Here is a 15,895-nt window from a genome sequence, read left to right as displayed (position 1 = left end):
CTTTAATTTTTCTTTGCATTTGACAAGATTGCCATATTTTGACACAAAGATACAATTTCCATTTTCACAGAGAAAAAAATAATTTTGGTGATGTACATAAATTTACCTCTTGTGAATGGCATGAAAATGAAGGAAAAAACTGACCAATGAATTTGCACATTTTAGATACCAACACACCTCATTAATTTTCTCTGAAATAATTTTTTTTAAATAATGAAACCCACCTGTACTTACATTTTTGCAAAGAAAACTTGCATACATCAAATTGCTCAAGGTAGTTTGCAGATTTTTAAAGAAAAAATCCTCTTATACAATTGACTACAATTATTTTCTCTCATTTTTCATTATAATTTGCTAAAACTGGATGTTAAATGAAGCAACTCCTCTATTTTGTGCATTTTTTACAAAATTTCTGTCCAATAAGCTTGTCAGCTGACAAAAGTGTACATTTAGAAAGCCCATGGTACAATTACCTTCGCCATCTCAACTTTTGTTCACTTTGAAGTTCAAGTTCAACTTTTGTTGATATTTGGAATCCAACCGTGCCTAAGGTAACTCAACTTTATTCACTTTGAAGTTCAAGTTCAACTTTTGTTGACATTTGGAATCCAACCGTGCCTAAGGTAACTCAACTTTTGTTCACTTTGAAGTTCAAGTTCAACTTTTGTTGACATTTGGAATCCAACCGTGCCTAAGGTAACTCAACTTTTGTTCACTTTGAAGTTCAAGTTCAACTTTTGTTGACATTTGGAATCCAACCGTGCCTAAGGTAACTCAACTTTTGTTCACTTTGAAGTTCAAGTTCAAGTTCAACTTTAGTTGACATTTTGAAGCTCACCATGCCTATGCTATTGTTTGCTCTGAGTTGAACCACGCCACCCTGGAAGATATCCCAGAATTCACCACTTCATCTTCCCTTCACAAATGACGGCCATCTAGCGATATAGCGGTAAATACGCTAAATTTTCAAACTAATTTTCAGAGCCACTATGTAATTTCTAGTAAACTCATTTTCACACCAATGGTGTTTTATTGCCTGATGTACAAGGTAGTGGTATTTTTTACGAATTTTCATTAGTTCTACGCAGGAATTTTTTGGTCGAAAAATTGATGCTTTGTAAAGTTTGGTCAAACATCCCACGCATTCACTTTTCCAAGGACGTTTTTGATAAAATTTGTATGGTCAACCCAATGTAGTATCATTCGACTCTTAATGGTACGAAATGTGTCAAACTGTCAGCCGACCCCTATCGACCCCTAGCATTTTGACGTAAGGGGGCTTTATTTCTGCCTACTTTTAGTGATTTTCTAAAATGTGGACGCCTTATGTAAACATAGCCAGGCCTGCAGCTTGGGGCCGGGGCAGCAGGTAACCTCGACCCCTGTCCGTTTCGACCCAAGTATTCACACCCTCTTGTCTTTGTTTGTGGTCAGATCAATCCCGGTGCCTTAGTCACTTGAACCTTCAATCACTTTTCATGTTACATGTACCTGAAAACGTTTTACTGAGTACATTATGAAACTTGTTTCTGTGAGAAAAGCTGCTTGCTTCGAATTCGCTACAACAACCAGATACTTGTGTACGCCGCGTGATACTTGTGGGACGCCTGGTGTACCCCAGCGGCCCCATTGTCATTTACTGACTAGGGAATGTGTGTCACTGAAGTGGGGATGGATTACAGCATGTCATTTACTGATTTTCGGAATAAGGCATTCGTCATTATCGCAATTGCTTGTCATATGCGGCAAGACTGGATGAGAGAAGCCGATCCGCTCGCCTTGGTGTCTTGACGCCAAATGAGCCGATTTCCGGTTTAAGCGTTGGACTTACAGCAATGCATTATGGGATATCTTCCAGGCGGCGTGGAGTTGAACTTAAGCTAATGTCATCTGTTCACTTTCAAGTGACACAAAATTTACTGGTGAGTGTTGTGGTTTTACCATGTGTAGCAGTGCATAAATAGCTTTAAAATAAAAATAGTGCTTACACTATTGAATACATAACAGGAGAGATAATGCATTTCTAGTGAAAATAAATGTATTTTTTAATTAAAATTGACAGAAATAAGATCATACAAACTACAAACACAGGGGACCATTAAGATTTATGCAAATTTACAGGGCTGCATACATTTATAGAAAATCATTTGAAATACAAAGAAAATATTAACAATATACATTTGTATCTTTGTAAAGACTGGACTGAAATTACTGTGGATGGCAAATCTTTTCAAAGTGATGCTACACAAAAGCGTGACCCTTCAAGTGTTTTGCATGACAAAGTTCCACCCTCCCAATTATCATGTGCTAAAGCAGTAATCTATCCTCTGTGTGTCAAAGTCTAATAATAATAATGTCTGATTTGACACAGACTTTCTCATTTGACCTTTGAACGCTTATATATTTGTCCACACCTGAATGGAAAGTGATATCAAATAATATAAAGGAAAAAGTGTGAAAAACTGTCACAAAAGTGGTTTCAAAGAATGTTACAAAATATGTAATTACATTCTCTTAAATTCTTTACAAACATGGATAAATCTACATATATACAGCGCCATCCAATAATATATCAGTATTTGAAACTTCTATCTTTTGATCACCAGGTGTTTTCATATTCATAGAAGATAAATTTCAAGTACAGAAACTGTAAATTGTGATGGTTTTTTACTATTCTTCTTTTTTATTGCAATGTTCTATTCCTAAGGTATTAAAGATACACAGTATTCAGCTTGTCATTTCAGCCTGAACACGCATGTTTAACTGAAAATGTACATGTGAAAAGTGTATTATTGATGAGTGAATTCTGGTGCAGACTAGAATTCAAATGTAAACATTAGAGGCCCAGAAATGCTAAATTTTTTATGACTTTTACCAAATTTCAGCCAGATTGTCTTGTCTTACTCCCATAAGTATGTTTGCGTGCAGGGTTTTAAGCCTGTCAATTCAGCTTGTACATGTGTAAACTGCATTGCCATTGTTGACAAATGAATTCTGGTCCGGACTAGAATTCAAGTTAAACAGTTTCCCTAGTTTTGGTAATGTACAGTCTATATGCATGTGTTTGTATATCAGCTTGTGTGTCCTCTGTTAATTACACAGAAAATCTGCAAGATTTCTCAGAGCTACTTGTAAATGTATGCCTGTACAAACTCCCTCCCATCATTGTCATCAGTTTGTCTTTCTGTACTGCATGAAAGTGAAGGTGTTTTGTAATATGGCAGTTTCCCCAGTGTTGTGTAGTGAGGAAATTTCATGTAGAAATTAATGACAAAAGTCACACAACTACATCTGAGTGTCTCTACACTGTAAATTTTTTTGGGGGGCTTGAAAAAATTACCCATGTAGGACTTGAACCCACGTTCCCCGAATTCGGTTAAAGTTGGTTTGACATGTGCTGTCCTGTTTGCCTTTTTTCTTCCGAGAAGACCTCAGATTTTACACTGGCTATTCTCCCAAAGGAAATGTTTTAAGGAATCACACACCTACACACACACACACACACACACACACGTATATATATATATATATATATATATATATATATATATATATATATATATATATATATTATATATATATATATATATATATATATATATCTTTGTGTGTTTATGTGTGTAGGTGCGCGTATATAGTATAATGTATGCAAGTGTGCTGCACAGAAAAACTTGCACAATTTTTCAGAGCTACACTGTATGCCTGAACACAGTCACTCTATCATTGTCTTCTCATTGTCTGTCTGTACTACATGTCTATTAACACATTTGCACGGTATATATATGTGAATATACATATATGTACATATGTAGTAGTACAGTACATACAGGGACTATGATGTGCATATGTATGCACGTTCATGCCTGTTGCAATGTAAAGACATAAATACATGTAATGCGTGTCCATCTCAACCCATGTTGTTTCCCTGTACACCTGTAAAAATGTTTTCCAGTGTGTTAACTTATTATTTTCCATTTGAGGCCTCGTGTTTCAATTAACACCAATGCAGTTACAAATATTTTAGTATGCTTGCTATGACAATGGGTCAGAATTTCCACTAAATTCATGACAAGCATTGTAACATATCGATTGTAATGACAACCACCATTGTTCATATCACTGGAGTAAAATTACCAAGCTGTTGTTAGTTTGAAATAGAATAAATTATATGCAGCACATAAACATACATTGGCCTGACAAACTATCAAAGTGTTCATCTTAATTTGTTCAAAGCCTTGACAAGGAGTAAATTATTTTACCTACAATTTTATGGCATTAGAATATTCATGCAACAGTGTCCCTTAATGTTTTTGGATGTCACTGACATTTGGTTCATAAAAGTAAAATGCAAAATTGCTAAAGTGAGCATATGTTGCTTATAATATTATTAGTGAAGTATCTTAAAGGTACCCCCTTTTTACTCAACATTTTGGAAACTTCAAGCTCAACTTGGATGGGTACACCTCAAACCGCACCTTCCTCCCCCCCCTCGTGTATTATGATGAGTTTCTCCTTGCACCATAGGTGTGCATGTTTAAATGTTTGACCCCTTGTTAACTTCAAAATAGATGACCTAGGCCTATACCTTCAACTGTTTCATCCGATGTTTTCTTTACAGCTTGTCGGGTATTCCTTCTCGTCTCAATTGCAGATTGTTGCATTGCATTCCTTTGTAAAGCTGCTGCTGTTATTAGCCGCGATAAGTACAACGTTCATATGATTTGAGGCAGATCGTCCAACGCGCTGAGCTGGGATTACCTCCATTGAAGGGAAAAAGTACCTGCCGTGTGCCGGTGCAGTAACGATCGGTGACCCGAGTCAAACGATGGAGGTAGCAAAACTAAGTCAAACATCGCATTTCGGCATGGTTGAGACGTCTCGCTTCTACTCTCACGGTCAAAATAATCTTCGCAGCCGCTTTTTCTTTGTCCTTGAGTGCAGCTGTGCATGCTTTGGTATGTAAGCTGGGGTGTGTTGTGACGTAACTGTATATACTATTTAAATAGGTAGGGGTCAGTTCCTTGTGCCATGCCGTCAGAAAAAATATTGCAATCTTAAAGCTGAAACTATATCACAGGACGAATACACAGTAGTGATTATAAGTGATATACAATAGAATTATACTCAAGAGAGAAATGCACACCTAACACTTAACAGGCAGTACAAGATCTGTTCCCTACTGTCCTTCCCTTTTTACAATGGACTACCCGACCCTTGACCTTCACTAAGGTAAAAGGTAAATATGAACCGAATCTCGACACACAGACAGAAACCGGCGGAACGCATAGGTCATGTCACGGTTTTTTTGGAGGGACCGTGGTCATGCACAGTGGCTGCGTGCACGATTTTGTGGAGGGACCATGCTGCGTATCATACCATCGTCAACGATTCGCACAATTCAACATTTATTCGACCAGTCTTCAAGGCGACAGCTTATGCAGTGAACTTAACTGTGCGTGATGTAACAATTGACATGCAATGCAGTGGATCGTCGCTCAGACCTGCTTATCCAGGTCATGGATAATGGCTAGCTGCAAAATTGTAGCGCTACGGTGAGGCGGTCGGTGATTTTTGGTTTTTGCGACTTCGCTCACCAGAAGCGCTACAAGGCCGATGGCCCTGGGGAGTATCATATAAGCGCGTCGTACTCGACCAGGCGTTTTGATGTGGAATGTAACATATTTACTGCATTTGGTCGTGCCGATTTATCACTACTGAAGACTAAACAGTATACTGCACTAACTTTGTCATTTATGGGTTTGGAATTTGTTCAAACACGAGGATCGCGTTCCGAAACATTTCTGGGAGCCGTCATTACCAACTTCCGGTAATGGCGGCTCCCACTAACACCGACGCCCCACGCTCAATGTTTTCAGAACGTGATCGTCGTGTTTGAACAAATTCCAAACCCCATAAACGACAAAGTTCGTGCAGTATACTGTTTAGTCTTCAGTAGTGATAAATCGGTACGGCCAAATGCAGTAAATATGTTACATTCCACATCAACACGCCTGGTCGAGTGGGGTGCGTTTATATGATACTCCCCAGGGCCATCGGCCTTGTAGCGCTACTGGTGAGCGAAGTCGCAAAAACTAAAATCACCGACCGCCTCACCGTAGCGCTACAATTTTGCAGCTAGGATAATGGCGTGCAGTTGCAGAAAAAACAGCCGGCTTTAGACTCAAGCACCTTACACAACATGTACTTTTGACCACAGTCGAATCGTGACTTTAAACAGCGTGTATGTATAACCGACACACTTGTTCATCTCAGGAATTTGACCACTTCGGTTCACTGTTGCGGCCGGCCAGGAATTATGTAGTGTAGTGGAGGTATCTCATTCACACACTCTTCCATGCCTATGTAAAGGTATGTCAAGTTTGTAATCTTTATCCAAACACCCTTTTTATAGTTCCGCGGTTCAAATCAAACAAACATTGACCAGTAAAGCTCAATCTTCAAATGGCAAGGGAGGAGTCCTTGGGCGAGGGGGGAGGGGGTTGTTACTTTGAAATGTATTATGCCAAGGGACACTTTGTAAATTTTAGGCATGTCCATTTGATCAACAGACATTCAACTGTAGACATTTACATTTCAATTACATTCAGCATCGCCCTTCAGGTCTTTTTATACTCCATTGTGTAATTATACAGACATACATGGTATAATATTCCAAATTACCAAGGTACATTTTCTTTTAACATTGCACCTCTGCTTCTACAGTACATGCATGTGTGTTCCTCAGGCCCACTTCTCCCATTGCCAATATCTTGTATTTAAATATAAAATATATTAGGATTTCACTGAAATTTTCCAGCTCACAGAGTCAGAATCATTCATTGTGGCACCAGAATTTTGCCAGCACTGAAGGTCGCCTAGCCTTGTGTTAGGAAAACCTATAAGTACAATATAATTTTACTAAGTTCAGTGGTTTTTCAGAGACATGCACAAAAATTTGTATCTTTTAAACCTCAAATTTAATTAGGCCATGTTGATGCAAACTGTCAATGTAAAAGTAGTGCAATGAAGCATTTGATAACTAACACTACTCTTACATGTTCCCTACCACAAGTTTGTTGAACTGATTGCACTCTGAATAATTGCCTGTATTTTCACCAAAAGTACCACATTATCTTTCACAATATACAAATTTTATGTTTTGTAAATTCATTTAACACTAACAAAAGAGCTCTCCATTATATTTAAATGATTAGAGAGAAATGAATTAAATGTGAACTGACAAATATAAAGAGACTTAAATAGTACATGTACAGTTGTGTACCAGTCAAACATACATTTGATGCTGAACACTTGCAATAAGTAGGTCTTTCATACTCTGGTATTTTAATTGCAAAGGTAATTCTGGAGTTTTAAATGAAAGAGTAAGTTAAAACTACACTGTACAGGTACATGTGACAGCCAGCTATAATACTGTACTGAAATGAAATGCCAGTGTCAGTTGCTTTGAGACAAACAGCTTATTACACCTTCACTAAACTGCTGGATCTACTTTCCCTTGGACCCCTCACCAAAAACAAAAAATAGAAGCATAGTCACATAGGGGTCATGATATAAATCTATGAAATGGTCATAAATGTGAAGACAGCCAGAATTGAGCTGACGATGTTCTGGTGTACAGTACTGAAAATGAGAGTAATTATACACATGGTATATAGTGAATTTAAATATTTTTGTTTTTCTTTCAATTACATGTCAATACATATTTTGTATGCTGTTTGGTTTGTATGGCTCAACTAATATGTGTGTTTTATTATCTTTGATTGTAGATCATTGCCATGAGAAGGACACCAACAACACAATAGAGGCTGAAGAATTACGTGGGCACATGAACAGTACTTCATTGTGTGTAGAGTTGATAGAGGAGATTGATGATGGAAACAAAACGGATGGGACCCAGAATACTTGCCAAGACTTCAAGACCATATTGAGGAGTAAGTAGTCAAACCCTTGATGGAAAAGCTACATCATATGTCAAAGAAAATCAAGGGACTATAGTTTAGGTAGATTCTACAAATACTCAAAAATGTTTGAAGCTTTCAACTTCGTTGATTTAAGAACATTGTCACAGAGTTTTCCTTTTCCTTCCTCCAATTTGGTTTTAGAATGGATACATGTAGCGAACAAAATTCAAATTGACATCTTTTGATACATGTACAGTAAGATTGAAGTCATGGTCAAAGATACGAGAAATTCCCCTGACAAAATACTGGTTCAGTTGCTTTGAATATTGAAACAAGGACTCTAAGGGGTGTCTTTAGCTCATACTTGTATACATGTAGTTAAATACATGTAGCTTTTTTATGTGATGTGTATTTTGCATAATTGTAAAAGAATGTAGCAGTTATACAGGAATTTGTTTGGCAATACTAATTACGTACAGTTTCAGACTTTTCAATTCAGTCTAGTTTTGTGGGTTTTTAGCTTGTCAAGATCTGTTGTTACACATTTAGAAAATGATTTCATTCAATTCTATACACTGTTCTATGGCAGAGTACTAATGTGCAATATTTTGTTCACAATCTGATTAATTGCTGGTGGCTGAGATAGGACCCATACATGTACATGTATATGTACATGTACAACTCACATATGATTGAATTATTTTTTATTTTAACTCTGTAAACCAAAACAAAAGATGAAATCATGTTTACTTTGATACATGTATGCTTACTGTCAAAAGAGAGCATTGATATACTTTTATAAAAAAAGTAAAATTTAAATAGAATAGGCCATTGCTTTGAATCTTTAACATTTTGCAAATGTGCCATGATAAACATGCAGAAATTATTCAATTCTGAAAATTGATATTACTTACATTAACCCTTTTCCTGCCGAGTCCATATTTCACCACCAGGTCAAGATGGTTAAAATAATGAAACACAACATATTCCATATGATGTATTTTAACATATTACTGTACATTTGAAGGCTGTTGAAAACATAAATTCTATAAACTTGATTTTTTTTTACCAAGCCAAGTGGGTGAAAATACGTCATGTTTTGGCTCAATACCCCTTTTTACTGACTTGGCTGATGGGGAAGTGATACTGTCTGGCACGAAAAGGGTTAACATAACACTTTTTTACATCAATCCTTAAGCAGTCACAATATTTCAACTTATCATTTGCAGTATTTGCTTCATTAGATGGCTATTGTTTTTCTCAGGCTAGAACTGAAGGAGCCAAGTGTAGTTGGATGTTTTTAATTGTTGTAACATGGCAAGGATATTGTGACAGTAGATTGGAGACAATGTGTTCTCTCTTGTAGACAATGTGTTCTCTCTTGTAGACAGCAATTTAAGTATTAAATGCTTGAAGAATAATTTAATCTAACACTTTCTCAATACAGTTAGGGGTCAAAAATAGCTATCTGTGCTGACCTGAATTCAACATTAGTAGTACTGAAGCAACAATTTGGACAACAGTGAAACTCTAACAATCACATTCTTTTTCACCTCAGTGACTTCATAGGTTTCTGTGGCAGCTACAGAGTCACATAAATTTTTTTAGCACACAACATGTATTTCCATACATGTAGGGACTAATAAACAGAATTGAAAATTTAATTGTTTATGGAAACTCCACACAGGGCACTCTGCAGTCCATTTTGTTTTCATTCACAACTGTTCATTTTCCTCATCTTCTAAAACCCTTTGAAGTGTATACCAGTTTAACAAGAGGGGTACAGTGTATGTGTTCAAAGACTTGTTCATCAAATTTCCTTCCAAAATTATTATAACTTTTTACAATCCACATTCATTAGTTACCATATTATTTTTTATTTAAGTGTGATGCTACATATACATGTATCTGTATGTAATGATTAAGCCCCTTCATATCAATCAACATGATTACATTTTATTCTGTATCAGATTTGTTCTTACATGATTAGGTTTTCATTTTTCTCTGACACTTCTGTGTAGGGCTATATACACCGTACGCTGGCTGCAAGGTCACTTGTAGTATGATGTAAAACTCTGTCTTTCAATTTGAAAATAGTATAGTAGGTCTCCAGTGCTACACTTAACTTTGTGGCCACCCAGTGTATGGTTCATCACTATGTATCAGGACCATCAACTTACAATGATAATTCAAAGACACTAAAAATTTGCATTCATTTGCTAAGAACTATGTATATTGTATATCAACTGCTTTTTACCAGTCAATTACATTGCAGTAGCATGTATATACAATGTATTATCTGTTGAGAATTTGTTGAAAGCATTACTACTAGATATTGCTAAATTGTTGTAACATTGCAAAAATAATGATTTGTTAATTGTAAGGTGGAAGGGTTGAAATTTAAACTTAAGGCTTCATTCACAAACACCTCTGGAGGTGAAGGGCAGGAGATTTAAGGGAGACTTGAAAAAATTAAAACATGCCCGGGGCATCATAAAAATTGACATTGCAAAGGATGGGAGACTTGAAAATTTATTGAATATCAAATTCCTTTCAAAATACCTTCTGGCACTTTCATTTCCTGCCATTTCCATTGCGGCGTGACATAGTTATATGTACTTATGAGTACATGAAATTTCATGTACTCATAAGCACATATACATTGTAACTACCATCTTCTAATAATTATGTCAATTATTCAGGTCCATAAATGCACCAATATTGCAGTTTTAAATTAGGAAAAAATTATTCACAGTTTTGCCATAGACTCCAATGTATAGGGATCAACATTTCTTGTACACATATGCACTTTTTGCCTGCCAATTCAAGCAAAGTACATTTAAATGAATTATCACACACATATAAATGTAAAGATATAGCTTTTTATGGGAACAAATTGTAATAATTTGCCCAATAGCCTCGCATGCATTATGATTTGATATTTTCAGACAAAGCATATATTGGCCACATTTTGCCTTCCTTTGGGAGTGACTAAAAATATAGCAAGTCAGAAGGGAGGGGAGGGGGCTTGAACACATTGTAATTTTAATTTAAAATTTGTTAGGGAGTATTTGAAAAAATCTGAGAACTTATTTGGGAATCCCCCCCATCCAGAGCTGTTTGTCAATGCAGCCTAATGGTTCAGTGTAGAAAAGCATTCAATCTAAGTATGGCAAATTATAACTGTAATTTTGAGATATTTTGTTTGAATATATTTGTACCTGATGTAACACAAACATTGACTTTTCTTTCAAATCAGATGCTCTCTTAACATAATGTACAATGTATTTGTGAATATATTTTGTAATGTATATTACTACTACATGTACTCATTGAAATGTTAAATTCTGTATATATATGTCAATAAATGGTTATGAATTGTAATTGAATGTAATTTATGCCTGTCACTTTCATTTTTTCCACAAAGAATTTCACTATCACCTTTATCTGTGCACACATTCTATATTTACACATATTGTCCTCTAGTGATGGTGATTCAATTAAGGAAATGTCTAAACAGTCATGACTGAGTATGGCCAATAGCATTAGAACAGACGAGTTCACCTTGTGAAGTATCGTCAACAATTGTTCAGATTTGGAACTGAGTGTAGTAAGTAGTTTTTAATCAGATTAGTTGACCTTGAAGTGATGTCAACTATGGTTGAGATTTTGAACAGAGTATAAATGTTGCAATTTTTCGACAATGGTTGACAAACTGAATCACCTTACAATGAAATTGAATTTTTTTATAATATAAGGCAAGTACTGCTAATCACGTATGTGTTTTGTGGACTTTTCCTTGGAAAAAAATGAATTTCATGTGCAGTAATTTCTCGGGTCACATTTTTCATCAGAAAATGTTACATAGCCATATTTGTATCAAGATGGACTCTCTTTTTTCATAGAAAAATAGAAAAATGAAACCACAATAATTTGTGTTAGGATTTTCAAGCACTTTTTTTTGAAAGTTTGAAAAGAAAAAAATTGATTCCATGATTTTTAAGAAAAAAACTCATTTCACCTCAACTTTTCGTAAAGTGGGAACTCTTTTTCGTTCTGTTCTTGCATCTTTGAATACTCAACGATAAGGAGACTGGCTGTATTTTACTTCCGAAGAAAATATAAATGCCGACTCTTCTCTACCTAAGAAACGTAATAAGCATGTACATGTTACGGATATTTCGCAAATAAAACAAACTCTCTTCTCGACAGGAAGATATACACGTCTTATGCCAAGCTAAGTGACTTAATACGAGTAAATTGAACACATAATGAATTGTATTACAGTTATTCAGTCCCAATTCTACTTTATACATTAAAGTTGCAAAATAAATAAAGCGAGTATTAGTATTCTTCATTTTCCTCTTTTACTCGTACAGAAAGACCAATACAAGCGGATGGCACCTGAATCGTTGATGCATAAAAAAGTTCACGTTGAAGACAGATGTGTGGTCATTTGGAGTTGTCATTTGGGAGATCTTCTCTCTTGGTAACAAATGCTTGATTGCAGGACTACGTTCTTCCATTCTGCATAGTGCATGCGCTTGGTCGACAGTTTTTAGCATTTCAGGCAGTGTGTTCTTGAGACATGTTTTAAATGTGTAATAAGTATATCTCTCATGTGTATCAAATTAGTAGCTCAAGAACAACATTCGATACTAAAGGATAGGGAACATTTATAGGACTCACCACTTTTAGAATGCCTTTTGGAGTAAATCCATGAGCGCCTTTGTCCAAATCATTTTGTAGGCATTTTTTGCCAAATGTGTCTATTCAGTCATTTTGGTGCGTTGTTCAGTTATGTGGCCTATTTGGCCCTATTCAGTCACGGATAGCTTGGCAGTCTTTGTTTCAGAGTTTGGAGAGGTGTGACACGAGCGAGGTAAAAGCTATCACCTAATTACTGATTTGTGAACTGGTAATTCAATCTTACTGATTGCAAAGATGAAATTTCGTCTTAGTATTTACAATCGAATCAAAATCATGCTGTCAGTTTGTATAACGAAGTCACCTCATCTCTTTTGAAAATCATTGTAACTGCAGAAAAGATAACTTGTATTTGTTGTAAAATCTTCTTGTAGGTCGATATCCCTACAAACATACCTATGAAAATGACCTCCTAGCATTGGTAGAGAAAGAGCAACGTATGACCAACCCTTATGGTTGTGAGGAATCATGTAAGATAATAAAAATATCAATCGATTCATTTTATGTTTTGTGGTGCTGCATGATAAATATTTTTTTCTATTTTAAATTGGCACTATGTTTATTATTCAAACAGATATGAAATGATGTTGTCATGTTGGAAATGGTGTCCAAGTTTACGTCCATCTCTGCAATCTGTCCACCAAAAATTGCGGAACTTAAGTGAGAATTGCGAGGTATGGCTGCTTGAATTCCTATACTAGATATGAACACAACCAGTAAACGTTTTTGTCGGCAAAAGATGTAAAATAAATGGACAAAAATTATGATGGGTAAAAGAACGACGACAGTAATGAAAAGCATGATGATCATGATGGCTGTTGTGGTTTGGTTGTTTCCGTTATTATCGTTCTATTTTCTTACATGGTAATTTTATCCTCTGAAATTAGAAATGAAACTGTTTATAGAACAATTATACCAAGAATGTTCTACTTGCAGGAATACTCTTAATCCAAGGACGCTAAGAGGAAAACATCAGCAAGCAAATAACAACGACACACCCTCAATGCGAATAGCTTCTTGCAGTTCTATTTCCAAATTTAATTTCTTTTGACGGTCATGCATGTACTTTTATTATCTGTGTACCAGATATAATATTCAAAAACAAAACTAAACAGCGAGAGGTAATCTTAGCTAACTTTAAGTGACTTCATAAGTCACAAATACTTTATATGCATGTCTGATGATAAGACGTTCATTTTTGTAAAGGTAAGCGCACACGTATTTCGAACGGCAGCTATAGGAAACGATTACACCCCATTTGTGATAGAAATTGATAGAAATTAAGGTTTAGGACTTGTTTTTTTATGCGTATAAGCAAAGAAGGAAACTCCGGCCAAAATTTTCGACGGTTCTTACTTGAAACCTTTGAAATAATAAGCACATCGAATATATCATGTCAAGGCTTCACGAGTCAATACTCAACCTCGAAGGTCAGCCACTGCATCTTTCTTATGCAGAATGATGTTAGAAAACCTATAAGCAAAACGATGCAAACACATTTGCAATAATGAGCATAGGTTTTTTGATCAAAATTAATATTTTGCGATCAAGGTACGACATGAAGGTCACAGAAAAACATTAACTTAGACACACGGTGGCTTTTTATATTCGGGGAACTTGTAGAGGTAATTGTTAAGACGCTGTTTAACAAATACACAGTGCCGTATTTTATCCTCTATTTAAAGGGTATCGCGTTTGCTAAGCTTATATGACATGCAACTAATTTCAAGGTGTTGACAAAAATTAAATTTCCTATTATTATATTTTCCGTCGACAGAAAATGTTTTCGTTTTAAACGAGTTGGTTATCAGATCAGATTAGATCATCAGATTATTATATTATTAACACATTAAATATATGCATTGTAAGTAAGATAAAGGTAATCAAGAGTTGGTAAATTTACTCAATCAAAGTAAGTTTTCATGCTTTAGTTATTAATGTACCATATTTTTGGGAAGAATAGAGACTATCTTTGTTGATTTTCAAATGAATATGCAAATAGTTCTAATACATGTGACTCAATATGCGAAAAATATTTCACGCAATCTTGACAATCATAAACGCAGATGCGACCATGTAACATAATTTATGTAAATCTAGTTGATGTAATAACAAGTACCAACATTTTGCGCAATATAATAACGCATTTCACTGGCAACTCTTGAAATGGACTGACCTTTTGTAAAGTTAATAAAACGTGTACACACGCTAAAAAAGAGTCCGTGTCATTCAGAATCTTTTGATGCACATTCTACGACACATTGAAAGTTGAATATAAAGGAAATACAAACAGAGTGATGATATATTGTAGAACTAAGAAATATGCATTACAAATGTTGATTACCAGAGAGAGAGAGAGAGAGAGAGAGAGAGAGAGAGAGACAGAGAGACAGAGAGACAGACAGACAGACAGACAGACAGACAGACAAGCAGGGTCATTAAGTGACTCGATAATCCCATTGTACGGTAAAAAAAATAAAGAAAGACTTCTTTATAAACAGTTTTCATATCTCCGTTGGAGCTAGTATTTTTTGTATGGCCTGTCAGCAAATACATGCAGCGTTGCCTTTTGGCATTGGCAAACACTGTCGTCTTCTAATCTGACAGACGCAACCTAGAGGCTAAATGCTAGTACTATAGCCTCGGTGGCAATGTACAATCGGAGTATGCTGTGCCGGTGTAAGTGATAGGAAATATTTCTGTGTGCGTTGAACTTTGCACCAGTCGGGCAAAATAATGGTATGTGCGTCCATTTTGACAGCGCATTTCAGTGTTAGTTTTCGGACCAGTACTTCTCTATCTATCCTGATTTTTACAGGCTTTTATTATTCGAAAGTTAATTGTCTCACGTTTATAAATAAACAAAACCAATGTATGTATGTATTGATTAGATAAGGGATCGAAACGGAAATGCTCTTCAAATTTCCATTATAGACACATAAATTTCATATTTGCCTCATAAAATGTATAACAATTTTGTAACGTGCATATAACCTCAATGGGATGACGAAAATTCGATTCCTTGACCGTGGTTAACTGCCACGGGGAGTTTGCTCGTATATATAAAATATTACAATACAATGTTTCGTTGTGAATACATCCGATCCGATTTCATTACCCGTAGATTTTAGGTGCTCTACTTTTCTGTAAAACTTTACATTTTTAGAATAAGTAACTGTAACATTTCAAATCAAACAACATTCACACAGCACTACAAAGAACCATCACTCAATTTTTCATTTTTCATGATTGAATATTTTAACTTC

The 15,895-nt window shown here is 35.6% G+C and overlaps 1 long non-coding RNA gene across 1 annotated transcript; it reads left to right on the top strand.

Annotated features, from left to right (window-relative positions):
* Window positions 1–6,100: 6,100 nt before the first annotated feature.
* LOC139130207 (uncharacterized) lies at window positions 6,101–7,981 on the top strand. The gene is made up of 2 exons (XR_011551816.1): window positions 6,101–6,369; window positions 7,788–7,981. It is a non-coding gene; the product is annotated as an uncharacterized lncRNA (long non-coding RNA).
* Window positions 7,982–15,895: the final 7,914 nt, after the last annotated feature.

The sequence above is a fragment of the Ptychodera flava genome, chromosome 3, assembly GCF_041260155.1.
Source record: "Ptychodera flava strain L36383 chromosome 3, AS_Pfla_20210202, whole genome shotgun sequence".
In the NCBI taxonomy this organism is placed as follows: domain Eukaryota; kingdom Metazoa; phylum Hemichordata; class Enteropneusta; family Ptychoderidae; genus Ptychodera; species Ptychodera flava.
This window is presented reverse-complemented; position numbering and strand designations above follow the sequence as displayed.